The 9568-nt window shown below is 46.0% G+C and overlaps 1 pseudogene; it reads right to left on the reverse strand.

Annotated features, from left to right (window-relative positions):
- Positions 1-211: 211 nt before the first annotated feature.
- LOC115121718 (CCN family member 3-like) lies at positions 212-5621 on the reverse strand (annotated as a pseudogene).
- Between the last annotated feature and the right edge of the window lie 3947 nt (positions 5622-9568).

Here is a 9568-nt window from a genome sequence, read left to right on the forward strand (position 1 = left end):
CTCTCCTCACGCCCTCTCTCCTTACTCTCTCTCTCTCCTCTTGCCCTCTCTCCTCACGCCCTCTCTCCTCACGCCCTCTCTCCTCGCGCCCTCTCTCCTCGCCCTCTCCTCCTAGGTTAAAAACCCATTGGAGGAGAATGTCAAAGGGAGGGACATCTGGCTTTCTCATCCAATGGGTTTTGAGAAGGAGGCGAGGAGAGAGCGACGCGATAAGTATGCAATTGAGATTCTCCCTCCTGAGACCAACAATACACCTTCAGGAAGATGTTGTCAAGAACATTTAGAGTCACGAACATATAGAGTCACCCGACTACAGTACAGTACAATACTACCTTCACGGAGGAATAGGAGAAACTGTCGTTGTGTCTGTGGTAACAGCGTTATAACCTGTAACCGCTGTAGACCAGGTCTGATGGTCGATACGACGTTGTCTCTGGGACAGTGGTAGTGGCAGGCGCAGGTGTTGATGAACATCACGGGTTTCTTGATGGCTTCACCCTGAGCACATTGGAACTCTACCTGCACTGTCTCGGTGCTGTGGGGGGTGCAGCAACGCCCGTCCGTACACACACCACAGTACCGGGGCTTGTAGGTCAGCACGCTGGTGCAGTTCTTATAGCTGAACCGGATGGGTTTCACCGCCTTCTTCATCCTCAGGCACTTGCTTCCTCTCTGAGGATTTAGAGGAGGGAAATGGTTGTCAGTCGGTGAAACACTGGAACACTTCTGTCGTGTATTTTGTCAGAGCTCTTGTGAGTTTTGTTAGTCGGAAGATTTGCATTTAGTCTGAATGGCAAGTTGAACTTGAACTTCTATTCTGCTATTTAAATTTGTGATGTATTTTCCCTCTACAACTGTGATTTGGTTTGTATTATTAGTACAGTAACAGTGGGTTGAGTATCCTACTGCTGGTATTAGTATAGTAACAGTGGGTTGAGTATCCTACTGCTGGTATTAGTATAGTAACAGTGGGTTGAGTATCCTACTGCTGGTATTAGTATAGTAACAGTGGGTTGAGTATCCTACCTTAGGAACATCCTACTGCTGGTATTAGTATAGTAACAGTGGGTTGAGTATCCTACTGCTGGTATTAGTTAGTAGTGGGTTAGTAATAGTAACAGTGGGTTGAGTATCCTACCTTAGGAACATCCTACTGCTGGTATTAGTACAGTAACAGTGGGTTGAGTATCCTACTGCTGGTATTAGTACAGTAACAGTGGGTTGAGTATCCTACCTTAGGAACATCCTACTGCTGGTATTAGTATAGTAACAGTGGGTTGAGTATCCTACTGCTGGTATTAGTATAGTAACAGTGGGTTGAGTATCCTACCTTAGGAATATCCTACTGCTGGTATTAGTATAGTAACAGTGGGTTGAGTATCCTACTGCTGGTATTAGTATAGTAACAGTGGGTTGAGTATCCTACTGCTGGTATTAGTATAGTAACAGTGGGTTGAGTATCCTACCTTAGGAACATCCTACTGCTGGTATTAGTATAGTAACAGTGGGTTGAGTATTCTACTGCTGGTATTAGTACAGTAACAGTGGGTTGAGTATCCTACCTTAGGAATATCCTACTGCTGGTATTAGTATAGTAACAGTGGGTTGAGTATCCTACCTTAGGAACATCCTACTGCTGGTATTAGTATAGTAACAGTGGGTTGAGTATCCTACCTTAGGAACATCCTACTGCTGGTATTAGTACAGTGACAGTGGGTTGAGTATCCTACCTTAGGAATATCCTACTGCTGGTATTAGTATAGTAACAGTGGGTTGAGTATCCTACCTTAGGAACATCCGACTGCTGGTATTAGTACAGTGACAGTGGGTTGAGTATCCTACCTTAGGAATATCCTACTGCTGGTATTAGTACAGTAACAGTGGGTTGAGTATCCTACCTTAGGAACATCCTACTGCTGGTATTAGTACAGTAACAGTGGGTTGAGTATCCTACCGCTGGTATTAGTACAGTAACAGTGGGTTGAGTATCCTACTGCTGGTATTAGTACAGTAACAGTGGGTTGAGTATCCTACTGCTGGTATTAGTATAGTAACAGTGGGTTGAGTATCCTACCGCTGGTATTAGTACAGTAACAGTGGGTTGAGTATCCTACCTTAGGAACATCCTGTTGCTGTTTGTCGCAGGGCCTGACGATGCATAGACGCGTCTGCTTGACCATCTCACAGCGGGGTTCTTGTTGGTGACCCGGGTGGAGATGCTCATGCCACAGGTGCGAGAGCAGGCGCCCCCACTCCGTAGTCTGCTCTATGCAGTTAGTACTGGGGTCCCACGAGTCAAACCCCACTGTCTCCTCCTGTCTGTAGGCTGTACGGGAGGACAGGGAGAGACACACCGGATGAGACAGATGTTGTTGCCATGGGAAATACAGATGCACGCTAGATTGATTGATGGATGTAAGAATTACTGGGCAGAAGTGCATAAGAGGAAACGTATGTTTGGCTGGTATTGGGATCTGCGTGTTTTGCATAATTAATTCCCCTACATTGGTGTATAATCAATATACAGGTAATCCAATTCACAGTTCTATCGGAATTTCTTTAGGTGCCTAAAGTCCATTGATCACAGATGAAGAACGATCCAAGGTACATCACATTCCAGAGAACATGAAATGGAATGTTTTGGCTCAGAGGTCTACACAGAGGCTTCCGGGGATAAATCAACTTGCTCTGTGAGTCTCTCGCTCTGTACTCCGAGGCAATTCAGCATTTCCCTTCACACAGAGCCAGCCAGGTCAACCTAGAGGCATGCCAGAATCTGTCTCTTGACTTTGTGGCTTGCACCAGAGTACCAGTCACGTCAGAAGCAGAGAGAAGTAGAGAGGGAACTGCGTCCCACGTGGAACCCTATCTGCTATGTAGTACACTAGAGACTGTTATTTTACTGATACTCTTTAATTAATTTGTTATTTGTTATTTATTTTTTACTTATTATTTTACTGATATTTATTTTCTTTAATTCATTGTTATTTGCTTTATTTATTTGTTATTTTACTTAGCATTTTACTGTAGGTCTAATGATTTGTTATTTGCATTTCATTAGGTTTTTTACTTATCTATTTTTCACTTAAGGTCTTATTTTTCTTAAAACATTTCATTGTTGGTTAAGGGCTTGTCAGAAAACATTTCACTGTAAGGTCTACCTACACCTGTTCTATTCAACATTTCACTGTAAGGTCTACCTACACCTGTTCTATTCAACATTTCACTGTAAGGTCTACTACACCTGTTGTATTCAGCATTTCACTGTAAGGTCTACCTACACCTGTTCTATTCAACATTTCACTGTAAGGTCTACTACACCTGTTCTATTCAACATTTCACTGTAAGGTCTACTACACCTGTTGTATTCAGCATTTCACTGTAAGGTCTACCTACACCTGTTGTATTCAGCATTTCACTGTAAGGTCTACCTACACCTGTTGTATTCAGCATTTCACTGTAAGGTCTACCTACACCTGTTGTATTCAGCATTTCACTGTAAGGTCTACCTACACCTGTTGTATTCAGCATTTCACTGTAAGGTCTACCTACACCTGTTGTATTCAGCATTTCACTGTAAGGTCTACCTACACCTGTTCTATTCAACATTTCACTGTAAGGTCTACCTACACCTGTTGTATTCAACATTTCACTGTAAGGTCTACCTACACCTGTTGTATTCAGCATTTCACTGTAAGGTCTACCTACACCTGTTGTATTCAGCATTTCACTGTAAGGTCTACTACACCTGTTGTATTCAGCATTTCACTGTAAGGTCTACTACACCTGTTGTATTCAGCATTTCACTGTAAGGTCTACCTACACCTGTTGTATTCAGCATTTCACTGTAAGGTCTACTACACCTGTTGTATTGTATTTCACTGTAAGGTCTACTCACCTGTTGTATTCAAGGTCTACCTACATCTGTTGTATTCAGCATTTCACTGTAAGGTCTACTACACCTGTTGTATTCAGCATTTCACTGTAAGGTCTACCTACATCTGTTGTATTCAGCATTTCACTGTAAGGTCTACTACACCTGTTGTATTCAGCATTTCACTGTAAGGTCTACTACACCTGTTGTATTCAGCATTTCACTGTAAGGTCTACCTACACCTGTTGTATTCAGCATTTCACTGTAAGGTCTACTACACCTGTTGTATTCAGCATTTCACTGTAAGGTCTACCTACACCTGTTGTATTCAGCATTTCACTGTAAGGTCTACTACACCTGTTCTATTCAACATTTCACTGTAAGGTCTACCTACACCTGTTGTATTCAGCATTTCACTGTAAGGTCTACCTACACCTGTTGTATTCAGCATTTCACTGTAAGGTCTACCTACACCTGTTGTATTCAGCATTTCACTGTAAGGTCTACCTACACCTGTTGTATTCAGCATTTCACTGTGAGGTCTACCTACACCTGTTGTATTCAGCACATGTGACAAATAACACTTGGATCTGATTTGAGTGCAGATAGACTGAGTGCTTACCAGCCATGGCGAAGCTTCCCAAGGCACTGGCCTCTGGTTGGGGCTCACATACCCACTTCTCACAGCACTCCCCTGGGACCACCACCTTCCTGGGTAGAGGGCAGTCTGGGCCCGGCAGCATCACGTCCAGGTTGCAGCGCGGCACGCAGGCGATCTGACCGTCCCTGCAGGTGCACTGATACTTGCAGCTGGGGAAGAAGGTCTCTCCGTTCTGATACACTGAACCGTCCAACAGGCAGACGTCTCCCTCATGTGCTGTGGAAGAGACGAGGACACAAGAAAAGCACAAATCATTATTTAACATTTTTAATTTCCAATACTCATATCTGGATAAAATCCTAAACGTCATATGTTTAAGTGTTTGTGTCTTCAAATGAATGTGAATTGTCATCATCATCATCATCATCATCAATAGCTGTTAGATAGGGGCGGGGCCCCCGCTGCCACTCTTCGATTACCTTTGACCTTTTTCAAAAGGAGGCGAGAGAAGACGAGAGGTACGCAGGAGTTGAGCAAATCCAATTGAGACAAGGCCAGGGAATCTACCCCGTTCTGACACCTACACTAGAACATCACTGGTTCAATATAATTAACAAATGACTCACCGACACAGACACCTGTCCTCTGGTGTACATCGGCCGTGTAGTCGCAGTTCAGACCCCTGTGTGTATCACAGGGACTTATTTCTGAGCACGCCTCTCCTTTCTGCCGGGCACAGACCAGACAGCATGCGCAGTCATCCAGAATCAACTGGACCCCGGGGGCGCACAGCGGAGGCTCTTGCGGACAGAGGCACCTGGTCTGACACACCTGCGCCAAGATCTGGGAGCAAATCTGGAGAGAAAAAAGGGAAAACTGTTCAAGTGTGACTTTTCAAAGTTGTTGCTCCTTGTTTTCATATTCTTCAGATAATATAGTTTGGACGAGCCTACTGTAACGTTAAATTAATTTATTTACCTGTGTTGAAATGTAGAAAACGAAAAGGGTTCTCTCTGCAAGCTTAGACATCCTGATTCAGTGAAAGGTAGTTTTCTCTTTGTAGACTTTTCCCTCCTTTGTATCTTGCTCAAGCTCTGTAAATCCCTTTGGCGTGCTTCAGAAGTGTGTGCAGAGCCATTTATAACGGTCCTGTCTAACGACACAGTGACGCGTGAAGGAGGAATGGAGGAGGGGAAGGAGGGGGGAGGAGGGGAAGGAGGAGGAGGAGCGATGGAGGAAGGGGAAGGAGGAGGGAGGGAGGGAGGGAGGGAGGGATTACCCCCCTGGCCCTGGTAGAGTCTGGGAATTCTGACATCTGATTGGATCAGGATGAGACTCACATTTTCCTGTTAGATCCTGAGTTCTTCGCACACAGAGGAAGGCTACGTTACTAGTATTCAGAACACAGAAGCTCATTTGACAGTTTTACTGCTGCTATTCATATCAATAATCAAACTTTTTCATGATCATTCAAATGAACCTACTTCAAACTAGTTCCTCCGTTCCCTGATTTTCATTATTGTGCTCATTACATCTCTGGAATTAAAATAGTTCTAGTTTGGCTGCAGAATAGATATCACACTGGTCGATCTAGTTTGACTGCAGAATAGATATCACACTGGTCGATCTAGTTTGGCTGCAGAATAGATATCACACTGGTCGATCTGGTTTGGCTGCAGAATAGATATCACACTGGTCGATCTGGTTTGACTGCAGAATAGATATGGTCCTGCAGAATAGATATCACACTGGTCAATCACATCTGGTTTGTCGATATCTGGTTTGACTGCAGAATAGATAACACTGGTCAATCTGGTTTGACTGCAGAATAGATATCACACCCCTCTTCACACTGGTCGATCTGGTTTGGCTCAGAATAGATATCACATGTCAGTCAGTAGTCACTGGCTTCCATCTGGTTTGACTGCAGAAGATATCACAGGATTTCTCTTTGGACACTGGTTTGTTTGGCTGCAGAATAGATACAAATCTGGTTTAGGGGGAAACCAGTAAAGATGGCTATGTCTCCATCTGAGGTTTTATCTAACGAGTTATGGTGTGGTTATGGTGTGGTGGGTGCCTCTGCCTGAAGTAGGACAAATGAGGCAACTGGCTGAATCAGCCCACATGAGTGACATCACCACTGTGTTGGCCAGTGTTTTAAAATACCATGTCTGAGTCTGGCACCCCAGTGTCTTCCAGTGTTGTTCAGCCTGGGCATGTTCTTTAGTCTCTGTCTGACACATACTGAGATTTGTGAATCCAGTTGGAGATGGGGATTTGTCCAGTTGGAGATGGGGATTTGTCCAGTTGGAGATGGGGACTTATCCAGTTGGAGATGGGGTTGTCCAGTTGGAGATGGGGACTTGGTCTTCCAGTTGGAGATGGGGACTTGGACAGTTGGAGATGGGGATTTGGCCAGTTGGAGATTGGGGATTTGGCCAGTTGGAGATGGGGATTTGTCCAGTTGGAGATGGGGATTTGTCCAGTTGGAGATGGGGATTTGTCCATTTGGAGATGGGGATTTGTCCAGTTGGAGATGGGGATGTGTCCAGTTGGAGATGGGGATTTGGTCAGTTAGAGATGAGGATTTGGCCAGTTGGAGATGGGGATGTGTCCAGTTGGAGATGGGGATTTGGTCCAGTTAGAGATGGGGATTTGGACAGTTGGAGATGGGGATTTGGTCAGTTAGAGATGGGGATTTGGACAGTTGGAGATGGGGATTTGGTCAGTTAGAGATGGGGATTTGGTCCAGTTAGAGATGGGGATTTGGTCAGTTAGAGATGGGGATTTGGCCAGTTGGAGATGGGGATTTGGCCAGTTGGAGATGGGGATTTGTCCAGTTGGAGATGGGGATTTGGCCAGTTGGAGATGGGGATGTGTCCAGTTGGAGATGGGGATTTTGTCAGTTGGAGATGGGGATTTGGACAGTTGGAGATGGGGATTTGGTCAGTTAGAGATGGGGATTTGGACAGTTGGAGATGGGGATTTGGACAGTTGGAGATGGGGATTTGGTCAGTTAGAGATGGGGATTTGGACAGTTAGAGATGGGGATTTGGACAGTTGGAGATGGGGATTTGGCCAGTTGGAGATGGGGATTTGGCCAGTTGGAGATGGGGATTTGTCCAGTTGGAGATGGGGATTTGTCCAGTTGGAGATGGGGATTTGTCCATTTGGAGATGGGGATTTGTCCAGTTGGAGATGGGGATTTGGTCAGTTAGAGATGGGGATTTGGACAGTTGGAGATGGGGATTTGGTCAGTTAGAGATGGGGATTTGGACAGTTGGAGATGGGGATTTGGTCCAGTTAGAGATGGGGATTTGGACAGTTAGAGATGGGGATTTGGTCAGTTAGAGATGGGGATTTGGACAGTTGGAGATGGGGATTTGGTCAGTTGGGGATTTGTCCAGTTGGAGATGGGGATTTGGCCAGTTGGAGATGGGGACTTGGCCAGTTGGAGATGGGGATTTGGCCAGTTGGAGATGGGGATGTGTCCAGTTGGAGATGGGGATTTGGCCAGTTGAAGATGGGGACTTGGCCAGTTGGAGATGGGGATTTGGCCAGTTGGAGATGGGGGACTTGGCCAGTTGGAGATGGGGGATTTGTCCAGTTGGAGATGGGGATTTGGACAGTTGGAGATGGGGATTTGGACAGTTGGAGATGGGGATTTGTCCAGTTGGAGATGGGGATTTCTATTTGTCCAGTTGGAGATGGGGATTTGGCCAGTTGGAGATGGGGATTTGGCCAGTTGGAGATGGGGATTTGGTCAGTTGGAGATGGGGAGTCCAGTTGGAGGGGGATTTGTCCAGTTGGAGATGGGGACTTGGACAGTTGGAGATGGGGACTTGGACAGTTGGAGATGGGGATTTGGCCAGTTGGAGATGGGGATTTGGCCAGTTGGAGATGGGGATTTGGCCAGTTGGAGATGGGGATTTGGCCAGTTGGAGATGGGGATGTGTCAGTTGGAGATGGGGATTTGGTCAGTTGGAGATGGGGTTTTGTCCAGTTGGAGATGGGGTTTTGTCCAGTTGGAGATGGGGATGTGTCCAGTTGGAGATGGGGATTTGGTCAGTTAGAGATGGGGATTTGGACAGTTGGAGATGGGGATTTGGTCAGTTAGAGATGGGGATTTGGACAGTTGGAGATGGGGATTTGGTCAGTTAGAGATGGGGATTTGGACAGTTGGAGATGGGGATTTGTCCAGTTAGAGATGGGGATTTGGTCAGTTAGAGATGGGGATTTGGACAGTTGGAGATGGGGATTTGGTCAGTTGGAGATGGGGTTTTGTCCAGTTGGAGATGGGTTTTGTCCAGTTGGAGATGGGGATGTGTCCAGTTGGAGATGGGGATTTGGTCAGTTAGAGATGGGGATTTGGACAGTTGGAGATGGGGATTTGGTCAGTTAGAGATGGGGATTTGGACAGTTGGAGATGGGGATTTGGCCAGTTAGAGATGGGGATTTGGACAGTTGGAGATGGGGATTTGTCCAGTTAGAGATGGGGATTTGGTCAGTTAGAGATGGGGATTTGGACAGTTGGAGATGGGGATTTGGACAGTTGGAGATGGGGATTTGGCCAGTTGGAGATGGGGATTGCCAGTTGGAGATGGGGATGTGTCCAGTTGGAGATGGGGATTTGTCCAGTTGGAGATGGGGATTTGGTCAGTTAGAGATGGGGATTTGGTCAGTTGGAGATGGGGATTTGGTCAGTTAGAGATGGGGATTTGGACAGTTGGAGATGGGGATTTGTCCAGTTAGAGATGGGGATTTGGTCAGTTAGAGATGGGGATTTGGACAGTTGGAGATGGGGATTTGGCCAGTTAGAGATGGGGATTTGGACAGTTGGAGATGGGGACTTGGCCAGTTGGAGATGGGGATGTGTCCAGTTGGAGATGGGGATTTGGCCAGTTGAAGATGGGGACTTGGGGTTGGAAATGGGGATTTGGCCAGTTAGAGATGGGGATTTGGCCAGTTGGAGATGGGGATTTGGCCAGTTGGAGATGGGGATTTGGCCAGTTGGAGATGGGGATGTGTCCAGTTGGAGATGGGGATTTGTCCAGTTGGAGATGGGGATTTGTCCAGTTGGAGATGGGGAT

Source organism: Oncorhynchus nerka, linkage group LG14 (assembly GCF_034236695.1).
Source record: "Oncorhynchus nerka isolate Pitt River linkage group LG14, Oner_Uvic_2.0, whole genome shotgun sequence".
Taxonomy (NCBI): Eukaryota; Metazoa; Chordata; class Actinopteri; order Salmoniformes; family Salmonidae; genus Oncorhynchus; species Oncorhynchus nerka.